The sequence below is a fragment of the Gymnogyps californianus genome, chromosome 14 (assembly GCF_018139145.2).
Source record: "Gymnogyps californianus isolate 813 chromosome 14, ASM1813914v2, whole genome shotgun sequence".
Taxonomy (NCBI): domain Eukaryota; kingdom Metazoa; phylum Chordata; class Aves; order Accipitriformes; family Cathartidae; genus Gymnogyps; species Gymnogyps californianus.
In genome coordinates, this window is record NC_059484.1 from 20163432 (window position 1) to 20188223 (window position 24792).

At 45.0% G+C, this 24792-nt stretch overlaps 1 protein-coding gene across 4 annotated transcripts in view; it reads right to left on the bottom strand.

Moving 5' to 3' along the window:
* Positions 1-21133, bottom strand: part of SHROOM1 (shroom family member 1) — a 41535-nt gene extending 20402 nt beyond the window's left edge. For 3 of the 4 annotated variants that reach the window (XM_050905573.1, XM_050905571.1, XM_050905574.1), the window contains exon 1: positions 20860-21133. The gene's annotated coding sequence lies outside the window, so the exon portion shown is untranslated. Of the gene's footprint in view, positions 1-8887; positions 8937-20859 lie in introns of those variants that run through there. The other variant, XM_050905572.1, reaches the window with a different exon arrangement.
* Between the last annotated feature and the right edge of the window lie 3659 nt (positions 21134-24792).

Below are 24792 nucleotides of genomic sequence, written 5' to 3' on the forward strand. Positions count from 1 at the left end.
CAGAAAACTACTTTTCCCTCCCCTGCTTGACTCGGTACAAATAGAGAGGCAAGAAATCTCCATCGGATCAGGACACATTCAGAGGACTGCTGTCTCCCTGATGGATAAACCATCATATTTTACCAGATAGCAAGGAAAAAGAGATTGGATTTCCAGGAACAGGGTAAGCTGCAACATGAGCATGTGCTCATGGATCTGTGGTGAGGGCACTCTCAGAAGATGTTTTCTCATTTCTACCTTGTTGACTGCTTGCCAGCAAGGCTGTCCAAGAAACATCAGAGAAAAATAAAATTCTCATAGTCCCCCTCACCTACTACCGACTGCACTGAGCTTCCCACAGCTTAGGCATCAGGTCAAGCCCACAACAGAAGCAACTGGCCTCTAAATAGGTGAAATCCAGTTCAACATCTCCTTCCACGGACATGTGGTTTGACTCTGTATAACTAGAAGTTGGTTAGCACTCTGTGCAAGACAGAGTTTTAAAAATATGCCCATTATTAATGGACTGTAATTAGAAAAATCCAAGTGCTTGTAACAGGCAGCTCCAGCAACTGCCACACATCCCAAACCAAATGTATTCACAGCATCGTATGGATCAGAATTTGCCCTTCCTGGGCTTTTACTATTGCTCTGGGAGAGCTAACTCTCACTCAGACTTATGAGTGAGAGTTGGCTGGCTGCGAAATGCCATAAAGTCATCTTATCTTCTGAAGAATAGTGGTTTTCTGGCAGCTATATATGCTTTCTTCTGTTATAATACAAAACTATTCTCAGAAGCTTAATGGATGGCTCTGTCATTACAGTCCAAGAGGCCCAGACGAAAAGAGACTGTAGACTCCAATTCCTCTGTGCTGTAATTATGTTTTCCACAGACAAAACTGCCACGGGAACAAACATTGCTGCTGCGGCTCCAGCTTTAGACCAGATCGATCCGAGGCACTGGGCTGGGTAAGGGGCAGTGTCCAGTTCCCACCTAATCAAGTGGGACTATATATATTACTTATGTATATAATTTTACATATGTGTGTGTGTATATTTAGATTATGGCCTTTAGATGTAATAAAGATGGATTAAACAATTCATTCTCTGCTCCTTAAATTTAATGAGAAGCTTTCTGCTCAACTTGGCAAGCTTTAGACTGTGTGAACTTCATGAATGACACAGAAACACTCACACTCCCTTCACCATATTCACAAAGTCATTCCCATCTAGGGATTACCTACATGGGCAGAGAATCCTACCAGATCTTCCCAGCGCGGAGGAATGGCACGGCCAAGCTGGCTCACCCACATTCTCCCAGAGAACAGGAGAGCACGGTAATCAGCTTGTGCTAATTGGAAAACTTCGTTACACTGAACAGAGGTGAAGAGGAGACTGAGCACGGGAGAAAAACAGACAAAGAGAGAAAGAAAGCAGGAGATGTGGCAGTGGAGCTTCATCTAACAAAACAATCTCCTTGTACCTCAGAGTTTATCTTACAAACTTTAATCCTATACTGTCACTACCAGTAGGACTATTTGCCTTGCCATAAGATCGTTAGAGAGTCCTACAACGGGAACAGAACCCAGCACTCTCGCCTCCTAAGCACTTCTCCTAACTACAAATTACTTATTTAAATAACTTACTACCCTCAATAAAGCTTGTAACTTTTCCATTCTTTCATAGCGCGTTGCCAGTCTAAAATGTAATTAGCAAACAATATTAGCACTTCCATTTTTCTTATATACAAACTAAGGATTATGAATTAGTATTAATTAATTTGGTATTAAAAAAGCCGTTAGCTCTTTAACTTTCTTATTTGACATAAGAAACAGAAACTATTCCTTTCCAGAGGATGTCTGTTTTCAGTCTAATTCATCCAGATGTTAAACGTAATTGTGCCTGCCTTTGGGCTGAGGGAGACAGTAACGTAATATCCAGTTACTACAGAACATTCCACTGGAATAAAACACCAAATATATACAAGACATAATATATTAGACTGGCCCATTCCTTTGGCAAGTATTGCATTTGAGTATTTTCCCATATCTTTCATTTGGGCAGAATTCATAAGCATTTATTCTTAATCTCACTAAACATTATTATCACTGGTTTCCATAACGAACAATGAGAAACTGTGTTAGTAGTTAAAACTCATCTGGAAATATCTATTAGTTACATTGGCACAGGTTTAACGGTGGGGTGCAAGTTGCTCGGAATCACGGGCAGAAATTAAACCCCTGATCTGCAAACAGTATTCAGACGTGCTGCAAAACCGACAGGCGATGTCAGGGGAAAAAGACTGGGGAAAGCATAAATTTCTTTCATTCTGGGAAAAGGCAGTGCCTAGCACAATAACGAGAGAGACTTTAACAAGTCAGCTAACGCCAGGGCAGTCACTCAACCTCTGACAACAGGCGAGTAATTCAACAGAGAGAAGTGGAAGTTTCATTTAGAGGATCACCTGGTTAGCATATAAACGAGAGACCAAGCGATGCCCTGTCTGTAACACTTCACGCCCATCAGTGCCTACCCGAACAGAAAGGTGTGAGTTTTTTCAGATACGGCTTTCTAAACTTAACCTGCTCTGCAGAAACTTTCCCTTCAAGTTCCCACATCGGTCATCCATAACCTGCGTTTCATCATCAGCCTCGCTGCTTAAACACCGCCTATGGTGGAGGATCATCACGTGCATTTGTACCAAGGTAACTATTTTCTGTGTCAGAGTGGCTAACTGCCAGACCTCTTACCTCCTCTGTTTAACATAGACCTGGATTTTCTTAATTCTGCAAACAAATGCATAACCTGCATGCCCAAGGATAGAGCAGAGCTCCCGTGTTTGTATTAGACTGGCCGTCATACCAGAGGAGACACACTAGACTGTCCACGTCCACAATAGATGTGAGACTGGTCCCTTACACACCAATAATTTTAGCATTTTAAAGATAAAATTTCTGGTATGAATTCAGTTCTGCCCTTGTTCAATTATTTGGTTACGTTCATGCATTTCCCTACGAAAAATGCCATCTTTCACACGCAGAGATAGAGAGGATAAGCCCCGAAGTTCGGGCAGCCTTGTGTAATCACATGTGCCTAAGGCTGCCTTCAACCCTAGGTTAAACATTTCAAAATGCGGTTTTAATATTTTCCAAGATATATCCTGCTCCTTCATCTGTTTTCCTGCTGACTGTTACAGAAGCGTGCCTCTGGATGGGAGCAGATGGACTTTGGCAGCAGATGCTCCGGAAGAAACCCGAGAGCCGAGTTAGTCCTTGGTGGGGAGAAAGGATCAATAGAAAACACAACGCTCCGACACTCTGTTTTCCGACATTAGATTTTCTTCTCCTGCTGCCTCCACAAGCTCACGCCTGGGTCTGGACGTGCTCTTGCAATACGTCTTTAGTCATCACTCGCCTGTGCAACAGCGGCTTTGCCTACCCGGCTCTGCAGAGCTGGGGGCTGAGCACCCACTCTGCGCCTCCTGTTTTGCTGAGACCTTGCAAACCGCCTGTAAAGCGCTGCCACGATGCCCACAAGCGCCCACGGGCATGGGCATGGCCGAGTGCGTCTGGAAGCACTCAAACCACGTAACATCGTACAAACTCTGCGTTAAACCCTGTGAGGTCCTAGGACCCTCGAAGGTCTGCTCTCAGGAGTTCACTGAACCTCCCTCCCTCCACACACACACACATTTATCCAGAGATTAAGGAGCAGTTACTTAGACCACGGATCAGCAGAATCACTGTTCCTACTAGACTTACAGCAAGCAAGATACGAATAACACAGAGTAACCAGCATGTCATTTTCATTCTTTGCTTGCATAAAGCAAATATACAGCTAGGCATCACAGCAACTGTTGAATTACAGAGAGACAATATATACCAGATACAGCCATGTAAAATACATACACACACTCTGAAATGATGTTTGGCTTAGTTACCTCTAAGATCTGAATACACGTTCACAGAAAGTATAGCTAGCTCCAGTTTTCTCTTTAGAAAAGAAAAGCTAATGCTTTAGATCCACATTCCAGCTACGTCTGCAAAGGATCTGAAAGACAGTGGAAAAGAAGTTGTAAACATCAGAATCTGAAGTGTTTTCAATGCAACTCATACCACGTCAGAGGCGATTTCCCCAGTCCCTCACCTGGCCTGCCACGCGACTGGGATGTCTCGGCGGCAGCGGGCAGCTCCACGCACAGCACAGGCATTAAAGATGCACGAGTGACTTTCATATACAACCCCCCTGCCTCACCGGTGGAAATTGCACTTTGGTTTATTACGTTCCATCGTGCACAGCGTTACGGTGGCAGTGGAAAAAGAAGAAAAGCAAACAGCGGGCTCGGCTATTTCATTATCTCACCGGTCAATTATTAACGCTGGTGCTTTTTCTGCCTGAGCTGTTGGGCAGCGGCCACGACTCCTGCACGGACACAACTGAAAAATTCCATGAAGATGCTGCCGAGGCCGCAGCGGAGAGAGCAGGCGAGGCCCTCGCCCCTCCGGGACCTGACGCACTCCCCTCCTGGGCATCCCGCCGGGATGGCATCACCAGAAGAGCATCCTTCACTCTGCCGCACCTTGTCCTTTGCTGTCCCCAGCCCGGGGTCGTAGCGCACCGGCCAAAGCCCTCGCTCTGGGGCAGCCGAGAAGCACCACTAGACAAAAGCTAATTAAATCCAACTGAAAGTAGTTAGATTTAATCCCACAAAGTAGTTAGATTCGCTTTTCTTAAAAAATTATGTACTACTTTCAGAGGGGGAGAGAAAAAGGGTTGTACAATAAAAGTTAATACAGCTCAAGGAAACACTGAAGCTATGTTTTATATGCTGCAGGGGTTTTGGTGGGTGGTTTTTTTGTTTTGTTTTGTTTTGGTTGGGTTTTTTTTTTAAGTGTTTTGTTCATAAAACAGCACAGAAGGCACACAGATTGAGGCTTTCATCTATTTTGTGTGACTCTGAATCAACTCAAGCCTCTGCAATAAATTCCTTCCTGCCTCCAAATATATGTGATGGAGCCTGATACTACATTTTATAACATCCTTATCTGGCGAGATGAATTCTCTCTAGTTTCCAGCCAGGCTTAAAAAAATAAGCCGATTTTATGCCACTATTTTTTTTCCTCAGACTAAGCTGCCAACTGGATAATGCCACGCAGGCAACAGCTCTCCAATTTGTTCTTATGTATTGTCTCTCAAGGGAAAACTGAGGATTCCTTCCACGTTTCCCACAAAAATAATCCGCTCGCTTGCAGCTACGTTCAGTTTTTACGTGGTGGCAAGGAGCAGACGATTCTCCAGTGGGACGCAGATTCAGCCTTTGGTTGCTGCCTGGCTTCACCACGCTCTCCAGCCAGGCGGTGCCGAAGCCACCGCAGGGAGTTCCGAATCCGTCCCTGGTTTCCTGAACAGCAGAAAGCAGGAGAGGACGGGGATCGTTTTGTTGGGAAAATCTCAACTCCACATCTCCCGTGTGCGAGGAGAACGCGGGAGCCTCTGGAATACAGCTCCCTGATGATTCATTTAACCCATGTTTGAGGTTTTTCTGCAAGCAACCATCCAGGCTCCTCTTCAAAATCCTGTACACAAATAGGCCACCCCTATGGCTAATTTTTTTTTTTCACCAGCGCATAACGTGATCAGTAACTCTCAGAGTGTAGAGAAGGGCTCCCGGGAAGTTACTCAGTAACTAACTCGGTGTTTAGTCATTGCATTAAATACTGTTTTCACAAAGCAGTGACTTGGTATCTGATCGAGTCAAGTGTTCTGCAACAGGAGGCGAGGGGACCGTTCCCAATGGTCCGAGAAATGAGAAGAAAAAAAAAAATCTTGCACTGCGTGATGCCAGCTTGGAAGGAAAAAAAAGACAAAACCTGAGCAGCTCCTCCTGCCAGGTCACGAGCAAAGCTCTCATTTGGGGACAGCGCTGGCGGCGCTGCTTGTGCCTTCTCTGCGCAGGAGGTTTTCTGCATTTCTTTTGTAACAGTAAGTTTTGTGCAGGTATGTCGAGATGGCTGATTTGTTAAAGCGCTGCAGACACATCTGACCTTAATCCTACATGAACGATAAAGGTTCAAACATACCACATGAGAAAATACAGAGAGCCAAAGTCATCATTTTTCCACCCTACGCCTCCGAGGGTTAACGCACTAACTCCTGCCGCTCCCGGGCACAGCTGAATTCAGCAGCTAGGCTATTAACTTTGGAGAGTTTGGTTTAGCTCCGGGATTTGCCACAGATCTTTGTAAGGTTTCGCCCTTATATTAGGATGAGATTTTTTTTAAGACATTTGAACACATCAAAATTGAGATAGTGCCCAGACTTTTCCAGACACAGCACAGTGCCCAACTTCTGTCTCCTGACCGCTCTGGACAAGAACCGTACAGACATCGAAGTTCAAGGGCCCTTAAAATGAAGTGTCTCTTGTACGTAAATTGGGGATAAACACTCTTCTTGCCACACTGTCGTCAGGATAAATCCATTAAAAACTGAGACTCTCAGAAACAAATGCGACTTCCCTCCTAACCTGAGTGTGCTGAAAGCTTCTGCAGGGTGGAGAGTGTCAGCAACAGCTCGGAGCAAATCACTTGAAGCTTTGCAAAACAGTGCAAAGCCTCAGGAAAACGGCCGTGTCAGCACAGTATCATGTAACCTGGAGCTCTAAACCAGCAGAAGTTTTACTAGTAACTTGCAATAATACACAGGACTATGCATACAATAATAGCATTCACTAATTATAAAATTATTTCAAAATATAAATCACATGCCTCCAAATGCTCCTCCTAAATTATAAACCAGTTGCCTTGTAAAGAAGTTATTAAATATTAAATATGGTCTGCAGCTCTAATGCTTTCTGTCTCACAATGGCAAATTGTTCCGAGGCTGGATCCAGCTGCCTTACGATCGGGGAGGACTGTGCAGCCGCGCTCGCCTGCTGAAACCACAAGCATGCGAAAGCCTAGGCAGAGCTAACAGGGAGCAGGGCTAGAGCTCCTTTAGGGCCCCAGCTGTCACAGGAAATCCAGGTTTTACAAGTATTAACAATTAAACCTGCCTTTGCATGAAGTGCTGTCGATTTGGGCTGAATAATTGCCCCCTGCTCTATCCTCAGATTCAGTCACAGAACAGCACAGCTGCTCAGGAGGGACAGCAAGAAGAACGCACTCCTGAGAGACGGGGGTTAACCACAGCCCTGCCCCGACTTAAATGCGATAATATGCTGAGCGACTAATAACGATTGAATGAGATGTGATGGAGAGACCCCAAAAGACAGAATTTACAGCTGCTCTTGGCAATTAAAAACACTACAATACATTAGAATCAGAGCGTATGATAGAACCAAGGCAGAAACCTTACTCTCGTGTCAGACACGAGCACACCAGCCATTCATTCATCACCAGTAGGAAGGAACTAAAGTATTCTCGGGAGATCTACAAGTCATGAAAAAGCATGCTTAGGTTTGTTATCTATAAACTTACGTGGTAACAATAATAAACAGGGCCAAGAGTAAAAACAATCAAAGGATTTTGTAAAAACAACAGAGCTGAGGTTCATTTTATCTGTCCTTGGGTTCCTAAATGTTTAGAGTGCGTTTACACTATGTTTTCAAACTCTTCTTCACAACCAGGAACATTGATATACACGGTGGATTTCTTAAGTGAGAGCTAAGACTTTCAGGGAATCCTTGAATTTTTACAGCTAATGCTTTCAGATATGCACAAAACCTCATAATACTCGTGATAAGGATGTCAGTAGTTGCCATCAGTATGCCTGTCATTTCTGAACGCTGCCACAGTCACTGCGCAAAATTGCTTGGAAGTAGAAAAACAATAATTAGGATTACGGGCCAAAACTCGCCTCTTAATGCTACTTCACAGATCTTCTGCTTAATCTGCACATCGCTAGGATGTGTTCTGCAGTTGTGTGCAGCTCCTGAAGGCAAGGACCTGCGACTCTGGATACAATGCAGAAAACATCAGCGATCAACAGCAGCCAAGGGAGATGTCTGCTCGCCGTTCACCAGCGCCTCGCATTCTGCCACTGCCCTTTTAGTACTAGCTGTACAGTACCAACATCACAAAAACATTTACAGACTGTAGGGCTATCAGGCAAACAAAACATTAAAATAACTTCTCATGGCTGTGACAGTCTCCTTTCGGACAGCCCCGAACACACCACATCGGTCACTGGTTACTAAGGTGAGCCCCTTAAGGCAGCAGGATAAAGTCAAAACCGCAGCTACCTCGGTCCTACCTCGACCATCTGACGTGCAGGTACAGAGCCGTGGGCAGGGCGACCGGAGCCCCCCTCGCCCCGCAGTGCTGCTCCCTGCTCATCTGCCTTCCCAGCCTTTTTTCCTAGGTGTTGGAAAGCGAAATCCAAAGGGGGAAGCAACACAAACAGCAAATGCTACCCATAAAAACCTCCCATCGCCCAGCGGGCTGTTACCTTTCAATGTTATTTTCATTACTTGGCATCAGCTGGGATACAGATGGCTGCTCGCAGTTATTGGCTTCAAAAACTAGGTCAATGGTGGCACAGATATAAAGTAAAAATAAAAATCCTGGGTTTTACCCACCAAAACCATCCAAGTAACAGCAGCCTAATAGACAAAACAACATCCCTGAGAGATCTCATCAATCCCAGACTTCACCGATGTGGCTGCCCTACCTAGTAACCAAACTAGCTAGCGGAGCAGAGGACCGAGACAGTGTTATTATAGGCACATATTCATTATTTTTTCACTAGAATCCAATAATTCCTACAGGAGTTAATCCTTCTGCATGACATTACAGCAAACGTAATCGCTATTTTTTAGCATTTCCTATTATTTAGTTAATTGTTTGGTAACAGTTTATAGGAGAAAGGTAACGCAAAGCCACTACTATTGTTCTAAGTCATACTGATGTACCGTGGATCACAGCCAGGTCCCCGTGTTCCTTCAATCCCTGATCTGACACAAAACGTTCCGCGGCCAAAGCAACCTCCAGAAGTTTCCTTTGCTCGTGCTCCTTTTGAGGCCGATTTCCCCATTCCCAGCAGGATCAGCAGTTGCAGCGAGCAGGGTTTTCTGCTGCAGCGTGGCGCAGAAGCAAGCAGCTGCGCGCTGGGGAAAGCACAGTTGCCAAGAATTACCTTAAATTGGTATTGCTGCCAACCAGCACAGCCACGCTTCTACTCACACAAACCTTCACCGGGAGTTTTGACTGCGTAAGGTTACGGGATTTGTCCCTGGTAAAATATATAATGGTAGATCTTTAGGCAAGAACAATCAAATCATTTTTGAAAGCCTCATTAGAAAAATAAAACAGTATTTAGCTGAATGAGGTTCCCAACTGAAACCACGTTGTAAGCACGTTTAAATGCTATACCACCAGTGTCTGAGCTCGCTGAACCCGTAGAAAAATCTTTAGAGAATACCATATGTTGCATCACACAACACTGGGACATTTTAGTGTCTGAATCAAGGGGCTGCACCAGCCTGGATAAGTGGTTTTAATTTTACTGTTTAACATAGTTTCTCAAACCAGCTGAAGTTCATTTGGCGTGGCTCACAGATTACCGGCCATCCCTGGGCCTCAGAGCGGAATCTGCTCAAACCATTTAAATGGAACTGGAGCTGAGTCAACGTCGCTGCTGAGAGGGGAGAGATCGCCTTCGCCCCTTCTCTTCCCATTTCTTTCTTTCCTATCCCCGGCGCTGGCCTTGCTGCAGCTCTAGTGCTTGTTGGACTCCGCTGAGTTGATTCAGTTTGCTAATCTGGCAGAAGCTGTTCAGGCTTTTTATTTAGTTTTCTGCTGGTTTATTGAGCTGAAAGAGTTCACAGAGGAATCGGGTGAATGTCGAGCCAATGCCAGGGGAGAGGAGAGGAGCACGCTGCCGGGCAGGGCGGCCGCGTTTCAGCAGCACCGAGCCATCCCAGCGGCTCCTGCTGTCACACAGAAATTCATCCCAAGTCACTTCATGCTGACAGTGTCAGTGCCCTGCCAAGCTCCCTTCAATATAAAACAGAGTCTGGGTGCAAAACCCAAAAATCATTAGGGCCAGTCCCTCCAGTCTGCGATCACCTGAGCTCCTGGCAGAGGGTGGACCCTCGCTGGTGCGGTACCTGAGAGATGAACATGTATCCAGCACTCAGCCAGCAAACGGAGGCTCACCAGAAATCCGCTTTGAGTCTGATATTGATTCCACTCAAATCAATGGCAAAACTCTTTCTTTATATTGCCTAAATGAAAGGGCATTCAAAAAAGAAATAGGGCGTTCTGTTTCAGCAGTGCGTCACTTGTCAGAAGTTGTACGCTTTCTTTTTTCCCAGATAACTACAGAATTTAAATGAGACTTGTCACTACCTTTAAAAAATTTGCTCAGGAGTCACACTTGTATCTAAGCATTAAAGAGTAGTGCAGGACGCTAGTAAACAACTCCCAAGGAAATGGTGGTCTATTTGTTTATCTTTTAAGCGTTGTAAAACGTGAGAGAAGTAAGAAGAGAGGGACATTATGGTTCCCCGGGGACAAGGGTCCGGCTGAAGAGCAGAAATGCCAGCTGCTGCCTTCTTTTGTCATCAGGTATGTGCTCCTCTCTTTCCGCACTTAGAAAAATAAATAAGTAACGAGGCCTTCTGGTAGTACGTCGATCCAGTTACACGGCAAAGGCAGCGGCAGGCGCTCTGCTTTCCCTCACAACACTCGAGTACAATGGTGTCTTTGTTACGGGGAGGCTAAATAAATAACGTAGCCATTAGATGGCATAAAGAAAAGGAGCATTACGCGATTAAGTTGCAGATAGAGAGCGGGGCAGCTCTGCCACGCTCCCAGCTAAACCAACGCACCGCGAAGGAAGCCGCAGGCTCTGCCAGCAGCTTGGTCCGGCAGCGCGCGTTTTTTTCAGGCAAAAATTACACAAGGTCAGCAGAGCTACAGAACGCGAAGGTCTGGGCGTTAAGTACCGTTCAGTTCAGAATGATGACTGATAACAGGTATTTCTTTCTCATACGCTTTTGTTTACTGCAGCGAAGCTTATAAATGCGTAAAACCAGCAGGATCTGGACTAATGTCTCTCAAATGTAGCTTTTGAAAAAAATCAGTCTGTCTCGCCATGCAACTTGAGCACACATGTTTTCACAAGTAAAAGCAATATTATTCTAATAATCAAACACTAGAAAGGGTTTCAGAGGTCTCCAAGCAAACCCGGCTCATTAATCACATAGCTTCACCATTTGGCCAGCAGTCTGGAAATGCCAGTTAATCATTTAAATTCTGGAGTCTCCCTGAAGTTCAGAAGGCATTGGGATGACAGAACAATACACAAAGCCATTTTACATTTAAGATTACTATTTTAGGAAGCATACAGTTTCTTTTCTATGACCCTTTCCTGCTAATAAGGACCTTCTTCTGCAAGCTATGCACCACGGAAATTTCACAACAGCTTTTGCGAGAGTTTTCACTATGGAAAAAACTCAGGAACAAATTTAAAGATGTTTTTCATGTGGTAAAGTTGTAAGAAGTTATTAACAGAGAACAGGAAGCACAGAAGGTGTCTGTTCTGGAAATTCCTATAAGTGGATATACAAGATGCCACAATTGATCTCCGCTTTTTAAATTTGATTTTATATATTAAAAGAAGCAATTTTCCCAGACAGACAACGTGAATTCTATTAGTCTCATCTAATGACTGACAGTTCGCTAACAAACCCCACAAACCTGGAAAGAGTTTCTTTTTTATTTAATATGAGCAAATCCTTCTTGTTTTACCAGTCTGTTTTATATAATTTAGGCAAAATTACTTGCTCTCTCTCTCTCTCTCTAAAAGCATATATAAAGGTGCTTTGAACTTAAGACTTCTCAGACGGAGAGCTGACGGAAGCTATTCAATGGACAGATTTGGGGCTAGACGGCGATTTAGCCACATTCGTGCAGTAAGTTAATGGCAAAAGTGGAAAGAGAACAAGTCTTCTATTTCCCAGTTCCCTGCTCTATTGACTAGACCAGATTTCCTGTGTTCGATAATCACACAGCAGGCAAGCTTCGTGGGTGCGTTTGCAGAGGTCAGTTCAGGTTATGCTCTCCGATCCGTAAGCCCAAGAGACCCAACAGTAGGCGTGCAAAATTTTCATATTCCATCAGTATGCTAGAAGAGGTTCTACCGACCCTTCTGAAACGCCACCCAAGACACCTTCGAAACACCACAGAAGCAATTCTAAAAACCATGCCGCTTACCGTGCGCCTTAACATGGATTTAGGTGCCTCCTCGACAGTAGCGCATGAGATCTGCCATGGGAAAAGGAGAGCAGCTGGTGCGAAAGGAAGGGCAGGGACGGACCAACGCGTCCCCGAGTCGCTTGCACCCGTGTAATTCTAAGCTCGGTTACGGTTCTGCATCTGTCTTGATACGTGGGGCTCCTCAGCCCTCGCTGGAAAACGCCACGTGGCAGAAACAGTAGCTGAGCTTCCCGAGGAACAGATGCTGCATATGGAGAAAGTCATATCCTCCAGTTCAACAACTTATTTCAGTCAAAGGTTTGCAGGGAATTTTCATGAGATTGGGACTGGAAACTCAAAATTTCACACCGGTAGAAGCGTCAGAGACATGAACCTCGCCAGCCGAGATCTGCCAGGAACAGCTTTCTGGCATTGTCCCATCATAGATATTTTCAGTTTGACAACTGAACCTGTTAAGTAAGAATTGCTTCTGTTCATATCAAAATCACTTTTTCAGCTTGTCTACAAAAAACTTAAAAGTACAAGCTTTTGTTTTGTGCCAAATAAAATGTTCCAGTTCCACCCCAAATTAAACATTTTATTTCAAGGTATTCAGGACATGCAAACCCATCCAAGAACCACCAAACTGTGGACACGGTCAGCAGTGGAACTGAACAGCGTGTAACCTGGCGAGGGCCGCAAAACGCACCTGGAAGCGGGACACTTCCTTGGGTGGTTAACTCCTACTGAGGTCTCCTAGCAGCGCTGGAGGTAGCTAAAGCAGCGGACGCGGTGAGGACAGCGCTCTTACCCCTACAATCTTACAATTAAATTGTCTTAGAGCCTCTTCTACAACTGGTCTTCAGCGGCAGGGACGGGTGAAGGAATAAAAGGCGGGAGGCAGGGAGAGGTGCAAACCGCACGCTTGCCACAAGCAGAAAGACCACGCTGTGCCTGGGTTCGACAAAGATACAAGTCGTATGAGCTCATCCGATCTTAAGCTGGAAGGACCCTTGAACGTATAAATCCCTCAGCAATGTGGAATACACGCGTATGGCCGGCGTGGGGAATCAGCACAGATGACCTCCTTTCAGCCTCGGCGAAACAAACGTTCCTGACGCAAGCCACGCTGTTACTGCTCGAGATTCAGAGGGAGCAGAGAATTTCAGCTCTCCGAGATCCCGGGGCAGCACACCGCTGCTGTTTTCAGCATGCCGAAGCGGGGTGGGCACCACATTCTAGGACTTGTATAAATCTCCTAAATCAGACCTCGTGGTACTGGGAATATTGTTCTCTTAGAAGGTTTGACTGGGTGAAGAGCTGAACGGGGCAGTTGGGAGAACTGAGGCGCTGGTCATTTCTCAGGACAATTTTGATAGCGGCAGTAACATACAAGCAGCATTACATTGCTAATGCTTGGATTTCTGCAATATCTGATACGAAGTCAAGTCATTCTTGAGTCTTCTACAAATGGTCCTGTAAAAATGGCTTGTGATATTTTAGATACCAGAAAATTCAACTTTAGCAATAAATATGCCACATGGTGTGACCATTTCGAAGACAGAACAGTAAAAACCCAGAGCTTAGCTTTACGGTGATTAGTCACAGAAGTACGACAAACCCTCGAGTCAAACCTTTATGCTTTACAGGCTCTAAGATTATCACAAAACTCAGCTCACAGAGTATGTTTACTATCTAAACTATTTGTTTTACAACTCATGGGAAGTTTGTTGACAATTTTAAAATAAATACTTTTTTTTTGTCAGAAAAAAAACAAAAAAAACCCCTTGCTGATTTATATTTATTATCATAAAAAAATAATTAACAAGAAACATTTGCTTCAAACCAGGATTGAAATTTTATTAGATACAGGCTCAGTGGACAGCGCAATGCATAATTACGCCTGGACAGATGAATAGCAAAAACTTATCATTTCCAAATTCTGATCATACGCCTTCCCTGTTCTTGAAGGCAGAAGCCTGTATAGTAACAGGGACAGGCGCAGAAAAGTCCACGATCCAAGAAATCATCTTATATAGCTCCACGCATGGAATGCTGCACCAAGAATAAACTCCCAAAGAGGAGAGATGTCATTTCATATTTGGGATGAAAACCAGGCAGGTTTGCGTATTCTAGAAAGGCCCTATGCATATCAGCATTGCTTCCTGCTATAGGTACTCAGGACAAATGTTTATCCATTTGACTGGAATATTCCAGCTGGAGATATGTTCACGGGGTTTGGGTGTTCCTTTTTTAAACTGCCAGACAAAGTGTTCCAGCTGTTTAAGACCAACTCTCAGGATAACACGTTGTCTTCTCAAGGTTTAAAAAAAATTCTGACAATTCTTTATGAAACACTAGCTCTTGTCCTTTAAAGTTCCGTCTAACAATCTGGCAAGGAACAGCTATGGCACCAAGTACTTGGTTTTGATTTATCTGTGAAATCCAAGTAATCTAAATTTGGGACTGAGTTTAAATCCCTGAACAATCACTTTGCATAAATTCAGTAGAGATTTGACGTATTAAAGTTTCCATGCCATCAATCCACAGCTTACAAGGCTGTTCTTGGAATTTCTTTTGGAAGCCCAGCATCATCCCCAGCTAGTGAAACCGGAGCACCTCTCAGCCGTGCTCTCATTTCCGTGCTGCTTGGATCACAGTCAGGTGGAGCAAAGGAATCACCAAATTCAGAGAAGAGTTAGAATCAGGTGGAATACAGTAGAGTAAAAGTGTGTTGAGGCTGGACTGGTAGGCCAGAGGGAAAATGCTGGATAAGGTTGTCCTACGAAGGAGGCTTGAAACAGGAGCCAGTAAAGGAAATTAATTGGGGGGCACTAAAAAGCCCAAAAACCCAGAAATGGCGATTTGGAGGAGGAGGAAGAGGAAGACAAAGATCAGATGGGAAGCCAGGGGAGTTTGGACTTGTTTGGCAAAGAGATTGGGGCTTGGAAGTAAGAGAATGACAAGGAAGAGTTGCAGCCCAGGCAGGCGGACGCAGTAAGAGCCAGCAGAACAACAGGGGCTGGTCAGGCAAAAAGAGAAATGGACAAAAGCTCAAAGCCCAAGATAGAAAATAAAATTAAACTAATAAAAACAAGGGAATATTCAAGTATTCTTGACTCAGTGAGAAGGAAGAGCATTCTTGCTAAGCAGGCTAGAGTCTTTGTTCAAAAAGCCAAAAATGAGCTGGTCATTCTGGTCATTAACGAAAACTACCACCGGAGTGTAAGAATTCACCCCGGAACAGAGGAAGTACAGCTTAGAAAGCGGAATAAATTACAGGTCCTCAGACTGTCTGAGTCTGATGGACTTCACTCCAGGATACTTAAAGCAGCCTCAGGACTGTTACTGTTTATCTCTGAGGGCTGATGGAAGCCGATCACAACACAGAAGACAGGAAAAAAAGGCAAATAAAATGCCTGTCAAAAGAGGGCGAGCTGGAAAGAATAGAGAGGAAGGAGAGGGAAAGGATCTGGTTGCCTCAACTTTGATTTGACCTTGTCTATTGTTGACAAGTCCATGTTTTTAAGTAGCCTGTTAACTTAGAGTTGCTTATGATCAGTTCATTTGATTATTTACATTCATTCACTTTGCACATTTTCTGCACACACTTCATTGTATGAAGATTTTCCAAGCTCAAACACTTCACATATTCCTATACAGTAGTTTGAAAGTATTCATTCTTGGACCACCTTCTGTCATTCCTCATTATTCTGTGAGCGCTTCCAGTGTCAGACGCGAGAACTCTTTGGGGATAGCAAGAGGCTCACGATAGAGCCCCAAGCTAACTCCGCCAGCATGCAGGTCACTTAGACAGACATGAGGCACAAGGAGCTCGTGTTTTACCCCGTACCCAATACCTCCCTGAACTAACCACAGTTCTGACAGGAGGGCAGGCCATGCTTGTATTTACAGAATGACACATCTCTATGAGAGCAAGGACAGGCAATTTGCATATGAAAAAATCATAAATCTCATTCTGAGACATACAGAATGGGTTGGGTTGGAAGGGACCTTAAAGATCACCTAGTTCCAACCCCCCCACCATGGGCAGGGACACCTTCCACTAGCCCAGGTTGCTCCAAGCCCCATCCAACCTGGCCTTGGACGCTTCCAGGGATGGGGCATCCACAGCCTCTCTGGGCAACCTGTGCCAGTGCCTCACCACCCTCACACTGAAGAACTTCTTCCTCACATCTAATCTACATCTCCCCTCTTGCAGTTTAAAGCCGTTACCCCTCATCCTGTCACCACACTCCCAGATAAAGCGTCCCTCCCCATCTTTCCTGTAGGCCCCTTTAGGTACTGGAAGGCCGCTATAAGGTCTCCCCGGAGCCTTCTCTTCTCCAGGCTGAACAACCTCAAGTCTCTCAGCCTGTCCTCACAGGAGAGGTGCTCCAGCCCTCTGATCATCTTCATGGCCCTCCTCTGGACCTGCTCCAACAGGTCCCTGTCCTTCTTACGCTGGGGACCCCAGACTCTACACCCGCGCATGCACACACAGCAAAAATTGTAAATTCTATGTCACTTGTGATGACGCACAGGACTATATTTGGGCATAATTTTCTAAATGTCTGGTTCCCCTTCTGGCTTGATGTGCATTGTACAGGAAAGCCACTGAATCAGCAGGAGCATCATCCTCAATATTGGTGTAACTGATTTCACTTCCAGGTCATACTGTCAGACGTTCGTTCTCACACCTTAGCACCCAGCATTATTCAATGCCAAAAACTAAAACCACTTTGAGCCATAAAATCATCACCCTCCTGATAGTGAAGGATCTTCTAGGTCACCAGAAAATGCGCTTGTCAGATTACTTACGGACTATTTAAGTACCTTTATTCGCTTTTAAAGATGTACATAATTTGACATAACGTTAAGTTCTGTTGCTATCCTTTAAAAAGTTTTTTTCAAGGCCCACTGAAGTAAATGGCACCTTTACACTGATTTCACCATTCTGAATCAGACCTACATCAGACCCAAACAAATGGGCAGGCAATGTCCAAAGCAATTAATGTTTTGCATACCCTTGAGATAAATACATCCCTTGTTTAAAGAAAGTTTACATTCGCCCTCTCTTGTTTCAGTGTGCAAATGGTACACTGAAAAGAAAAAGAGCAAAAAGCTCTGCTGAAACGCAGCAGGGCGGTAGCCGGGGAATGCAGAGCGCCTTAGTCGGGGAGCGCACTGCTCCTGCAGTCAGCTCAAGGCACTGGAATCAGTAGCGCCCTGCACTTGGCCAACACTTCCAGCACAAGCAGTGGAAATCTGGATCTGCAGAATACTCTGCACGATACCCGCAGAAAGAGTGAGCTGCTACCACAATGCCAAAAAGATGAGAACCCAGGTAACAGAAATTAGAGGGAGTTTTTCAAAGAATAAAGTTTACGAGAAATATTCAAATTTGACATCAATGATATTCCTAACACAGTTTTTCCTTTGCAAATAACTTCTAACGAAATTAAAACTTCATTTTAATAACTAAGATTAGGAAAACATTATAAACAAAGAGGAACTAACTATGATTAGTTCTTTTTCCCCTCTCCCCTTTGCTTGTTGTTCACTCTGTATTAAAATGCTATACATATAAAATTACGTTAAAAGAACACTCACAGAGCTCCTATTCCACTTCTGTGTCAGCCCTACCCTTCAAACATTTTACAAATCCATTTTCACTGTTTTATGCCAGCAAGTCTCCTGCCAAGTCACCACAGCGGGCTCAGCCAGTGCCAGCTCCTGGCTCCAAACTGGCTGAGGCCAACTGGAACCAGCCACGACGGTGACAATCTGGTTTATAACCTGAAGCCACAGGTCAAAGGCAGCATCTTCATTTACGCTTTGGGACCGGCACAGAGTCAGCCCAGCCACGACTGGAAGCTCTTGGAGATTCCAGTATGTTGAGGACAGAATCTTCAGACATCTAAGCTACTAAAAGAAAAAAAAAAAAAAAAATAAAAAAAAATCAAAGCATGTGCATTTTTCAGAGACTTATTATTTGGCCAGACTTGGGAAGGTTTTCAGAGGGAACAACAAAAAGCACACCCTTAATGCAAATTCATGCAAACCAAAATTTAGTTCCCTTCTCCAAAGCGTGGGAAACAAAGTTGTTCAGCGACAGGTCACAAGTATTGAAAATAGGCAAGACATCATTCTTTCCCTAAGCTGCTTCTTAGAAACGTACGATCCATTTTGTCCACATCTTCCCAAAATTCTGGGCAAAGCGAACAACCAGAACGCAAATTCTCAGACGAAAAACCCTGGCAAAGTCAGAACGAGGAAATGAGCATGTGACAGCTGAAAGTCCCAGGCACCCGGTGGCACGGACAGTGATGGCCATTCCTCCTTCACCTCTGAGCCAGAAGGGAGGACTGAGAGGCCGGGTCTGGTCGGAGGGCAGGTCCACCTCCAGAGCACACGGCTGTCCAGGCCGGGGAGCTCAGCAGCCCGCGCCCCAGCCCTTCTCCAGCCACCTCCTGACGTTTCTTTCACTGGATGCTTGGATGCAGTTTCCAGGTTCCATAATTGGCCCTGCACTGCGTACGCAGCCAGCGGGACCCCGGCAGGCCTGCACAGCCCTGCTAGGAGGAATCTGGCCCTTTGCATGTTTGGACTTGCACCTTAGCACTAAAGGCGGCCAAACAAGAGACGGTATCAGAGCGTACAAAACCCCTCTCGGGCAAATTCATAAATAAATACATTTGCATATTCTCTCACCATTTGTAAATGGCTGGAAAATCTTACGTGATTCCTCCCCACACACACTTGCAAATACGTTTCTTTCTGTCACCTCCCCTATTTATTCAACCTGGATTTCTGTTTTCTAAACGCGCACTCAAATTGTTTTTTCAAGTTTTAACTTTAATATTTTTCTCATTAATTTTCACGCTTAAGTGCATACCACTTGGAGACGTTTCTACTTTTTAAATACATCACTTCATATTTTGCAAAACACTGAACACTCTAGACTTAAAGTTTGGAATTCTTTAGAATACACTTCTTCATTGAAACACATTCAGTTTCTACCTGACACTGCTTCATTCTTCACATTAAATGCTGCTAAGGAGACCTTTCTTTCTGAGAGAAGAATCCCATTAACAGGTCTCTGCACAACAGGAAAAGAAGGGTCCAGGCAATTACTGCCCCTGTGATTTTTGCAGGAAATAATTATGTAGCTCAGGTCTTTAAATTAATGGAAAGATTAAAAACCCTCCTGCTTGAAGACAGCATAAATAAGCCACACTGTTACACATCAAAACTGTTTTAGCGCTGTCATTCCGCATATTCTAAACTATGAAAGTTTTTACCACCGAAATAGTATCACGTTGGATAAAATCATTTTAAAAAACTCTTCTGTCCTTGGCAGAGAACAGCACATCATCTGGCAGCACGCCTTTCACACCAGGCACACGATCAGCAGTAACACACCAAAGAAACGCAGCCACCCCCCCCCGCCCCGCCGCCCGTCCCTGTTTAAAGCAGGAGACGGCTGCACCGCGCCGCCGGCCCCCCTTTCTCGTAGTAACTCACTCGAACACCAAGGTCCGTGAAAAAGCCGCTGTTGTAAGCTTTCCGCACACCTTCCGGGCTCGCTGAGCTTCAAACAGCCGTGCTGCGGCAGCCCTCGCTCCCCTCCTCCCCCTCCAACATTCCCAAACCCATCCACCTCCCCAAACCCCCGTGCCCCTTCTCAAAGGCGAATCGTTTCCAGCCGGCTGCGCGCCCTTACCGTAATTAGAACCAAGCCGTCTAATTTACATAACGCGGATCCTCACCCGCCGCCGGCATCGGCACATCGGGCTGTAGCTTGCCCTGCCAGGGCCGAAACCGGCCCCGAGCATCCCCATCGCCATCCCCATCGCCATCCCCCGGCCCAGCCTTACCCGCACCCCCCTGCGGCGGGCAGCGCTGCCCGTACCGGCAGGCAGGCGAGGCAGGACATCTCTCCCGAGCTCGGACATGGACAAAACTCTGCCGGTTTCCGTTGCTACCGGAGCTACTTGTAGCCTGCGAAGGTACCGGGCAGGGCCCTGCCCAGGGGGAGGCACGGAGGTGGGGTCAGGACAACGAACCCGAAACTCTGGCGTCAGGGGAGAAGCATTTCTCTCTGAGCTCCGTCTGCTCAGGCTAAGGGAGGGGGGGAAGAAAAAAACCAAGCCCCGCAAACACGGGGCAGCACGCAGTACAAGCCGCCTCCCCGCAAATCACGCTGACGGCCGGGAGTTCGCTGCCAGCCAAGGTCTTCAAGGCACAGGAACGGCTCGCAGGACAGAGGCGTAGAATCATTTTGGTTGGAAGAGACCCTTAAGAGCATCGAGTCCAACCACAAACCTAACACGCAGCCACGTACCAGGAACACAGCCACGTGAAGCGTGAGAACAGAGAGACTGGGAAAGAGTCTAATTCTGGAATTTCTTCTGCAATTTCAAGAAGCGAGATTATAATTTAGCGTTTTTCTCCCTAAGGGTCACATAAGGACTCGCATCTTAACCATATCTGATAGTAGCGTAAAATACACAAGACCCCAACAAAATGAAAAACACAGTTTCCCGGCTCTTACCTTATAGCCACACCTGAACCCTATGGCAGAGATGCTGCAAGAATGGCCAGAACTGCTATTTTATTTAGGAGCAATAAAAACATTTTGGGGGTGGGGGGGGAAGACATCTGGTATACAGCAATTTACCTGCCCCGTATGCTGTCTGAGGTGAGGTTTGAGGTAACAGCAGCAGGCTCTCCGTTTTTCACAGTTTTTATTCTTCAGGGCTTTCTTTGCTCTCCAGCTTGTAAACAAGAGCTTGCCAGGCAGGAAAATACACCAGGAAAGCTGAAAGTGATAGTAACAAGCCTAGCGAACTCAGCTTTCCACACCAAGGCAAGAGGAAGAACAGCCAATATAAGACCCCAGTTTCCTAGTTTTTAAAACAGAAAATATTTGGAACAAACTTTCTCCCTTCTGAAAAAAGGGAAGGGAGATAACTCCTGCAATCCTGCCTGCATGTTTATGAAGAGGAGGGGAGTCAAAAAAAAAAAAGGCAAACAAAAAGCCCAACTAGTTCTACCTACTCATTTACATTTTTTCACTGAATCTTTCTAGATACCTATAGTATCTAAAATGCACCTGACTGTAGTATTGTATAACTTCACATTATACCTAAATTAAGCTAACTATAAGATGCTCTCAAAGCAGCAGGTCACTACCTCCAACTTCCTTCCTTAACAAAGAGCACATACCAGGCTGCCCCACAACTTTATACCGAGCGTGCAGCTGGGGAACGGGTCATTCAGCTCGCAGGCCAGGTGAAAACTGTTCCACCAACACACGGCCAAAGGCCGAAAGGCAAAGGAGGAAAAGGCAAAACCCACCCCCGCTAGCAGGAGCCCTCAGACTGGATTAAATGTACTCTGAAACTTGACCTGGGAGCCGCATTTTATGGATGCGTGCATAGCACCTCCCTGTAACAGAAATAGCACGTGCAAACAAATGACAGTTCTGTTCGTTAACTTCAGAACTTTTATTTCTATAGAAATTTAACTATAGTAAAAGACTATCTCATCCAGGTTCCACATGGGCAGTCATATGTGTAAGTATGCACAAAACTTTCCCTATAATGGCTTTTCAAAGACCTATGTGAAATAGGTCAATGTCACAGATTTCACTCTTTGCAGATAGTACATACCAAAACCTTAACTCTTATATTTTTGCTATACGCCTATTAGATGCTATCCAGCCTAGAAATAACGCAAAGGGAGGTGTCCCTCTATTGAAGGGCCCCTCCAGGCACCTTGCTCTGCTACCTACGGTAGCTGTTTTCTGCAGCTGATGTTTCTTTTCCGAGAATGAACTATCTTTATTCTTTTAAAGAACATCTGATTACAACAAGGAGAAACCTACTAGTTTTCCATGTGATATTTGCTTAGCAGGTAAAATTGTAAGTAAGTGCCATACTTTAGCATTGAATATCTACATTCTTCCCCAACCATCACATGGATGATGAAAAGTAATGTGTGAATGAGTTGTGAACTAAACCCTTGATACAAAAGAGCTCTAAGAAGGCACTCCAGAAGCATGTACCCTCACGTCAGTAAAACTGAAGAGGTTTTGACAAAGATACCGCACCAGTATCCAAATGGCCACCAGCAGGCTAGCAGCAAAGGAAAAACTGGGCTCGCTTTCAGCGGCTGAGTGAGGCTGTCACGTTGCTCTTTGCTAATCATTTGTTTTCACAACAGGACGAAGTAAAACTTTTCTCACACTGCTGCCTATTAAGCCACTAAACTCATGTACTAACTGAACCAACTAACTGATTACCCTGTCAAGAACATTTATTAATTCTAGCTGTACAAAGTGTCCGCAAGGTCACTTCTCCTCAGTGTTATTACACGGTCAGTTTACAGCAATGCCACGTAAGATAACACGAAGGTAACATGCCCAAAGGAACGGCAGCAGGAGCTCTGAAACGTACTGCGATTCCAGCTTGGCACTGCCTTCCTCTGCATCCTCTAAGAAGCCATTATGTTTATCTTTATCGCTGTATCATTGTACAGCAAACTCCATACTCAGACCAAGCTGCTTCATCTATCAGCTAATATTTTGTCACACTTGAAAGAGTTACTTATTTTTATTGACATATAAATAGTACAATAAACCAGAGATGAGTTTCACTTTTGGTCAGAATATCCTAATCCAACATAGAATGCATGAGAGATTAAAATGTTTAGTAAAATGATACTTCCATAAATCTAGAATTTGTTTTCATAGATCTAGAAACTCTGTGTAGAAGAACTAAATTGACTATTGGATCATCTATAGCTAGATCTTTTAGCAACAAAGAACAGATACCTATTGTGAACAATGGAAGTGTAGCTATGATATACATTAACTTTAGGCACCATTATAATATAATTTTTGTAAAGTGGGAATCCAGTACTTTAGACACAGGTGCCTTAGTGAAGCAGCCAGAGGCAGAGGCAATGTTTTTCTTATTTTTAGTTGACTCACTACTGTGCCCCTGGCAGGAGAATAAAACATAATATTATTATGCCACTGGATAAATCCACAGCCTATGCCTGGTCCCCTTAGCTCTAGAAGGATACAGCAGAAGGCAGTCTTTTTTAGCTAAGGCAGAGAGAGGCCACAGACAGCGATTACGAAAACAAAGGGGTGGGTGACCCGTCTTGCCGCAGCCCCCTGAGCCAGCCACCCACTGCCTTTGCAGCAGCCGACAGCACTCCACGGGGCGCAGTTCAGAGTCCGGTTGTCTTCAGGTACAGAGAAAGGGGGAGACATCCCTGGAGGAGGGGTACGTCTCTTCTGAGCACTCCTTGCTGCCAGGTACACCGCAAAGCTCTTCTCCTTCCCCTTCTCACCTTCCTCACCGGAGTCAACCACCAGGGAACGAGCTTTCCTCGTCCTGATGCTTTGGGGACCTCGGTGGGCACGTAAACAAAGAAAAAGGCCCTCTTGGGCATATCCTCCTCGTGCAGGTTTTTCCCTCGCCTGAGGAACTGAGACAATTGTAACGTGTAAGTTTTGCGTTATTTTAGGTTCTAAAACCTGATTGCCATGGAAAAAACACAGCGTTTCACCGTCTCTCTCAAGTCCATCATCACCGCTGCTGGCTTCTTACCTACCTGTTACAGCAATATCCTGCAGACGCCAAACAATATTTGAGATGCAGTCACGATCGTGGCTGTGTGCCTAGCTGTGTAGATCTGTTTCGGGTCCTTACAAAACTAGCATTATCCTAGTGCTTGAATGGTTCGTGATGTTTAATATATTCATCCTCAGAGCACCCCTATAAGGTAAGGGACATACCAGTGTACTCTGCCAACTCCCTCTCATGGGGCCAGTTTCCATTGTTCACCTGTTAAATTCTCAAACAAGATCTTCACACTGCCCCTGATGCAAACAGCAGCAATGCTCTCTTATAATCTTCTTTAAATCCCTAAAACTCTGCTCTTCTATGATGCCGACAAATACAAGATAACTGTTCGTATGCTAAGTCCCTTCTCTTGTCCTATATTTAGATTACAAACTCTCTGGGCAGTTTAGTCCGTATTTATGCAGCACACAGGAAAATGGGCTCCTGGTCCACGAGGGAAATTTCTAGGTTCTATAAATAATGATAATAAAGTGATGGTAAACTAAAACATAAAGAAAACAAATGATACATGCAAAACTGCATAGGTAGTAGGAGCAGTCTGCAAGAAAAAAGGAATTCATAAACTCTCCATCAGTGCCTCAGCTTATGTCTATGCATAGCATGTTCCAGTTCTTTTCCAAGCTCTTCAAGAAGGCTGACCTTTCAGCTAGGAAAATAAGTCTTCCATGGGTCAATTACAAATACGATAAACGGGAAAAATCTCATCCACTGTGTCCGTGAAAAGCAGCTCAAACGGCAGGTATGACTACACAGGCCACGGAGACTGCTGTAACGATCAGGTACAAGGCGGCAGTTCGGAACAGAGACGCAAACGGAGCCCGGTCTTCTGGCTAGCATCAGTTTAAGGGACTGCTGATGTTATCGTCAAGGAGATAAAAATGGGCTGACTTGAGCACAGGCTGCTATCATCAGCGATTAAAAAAAAAATCTCTGTTTTACCCTGTAGTCATAAA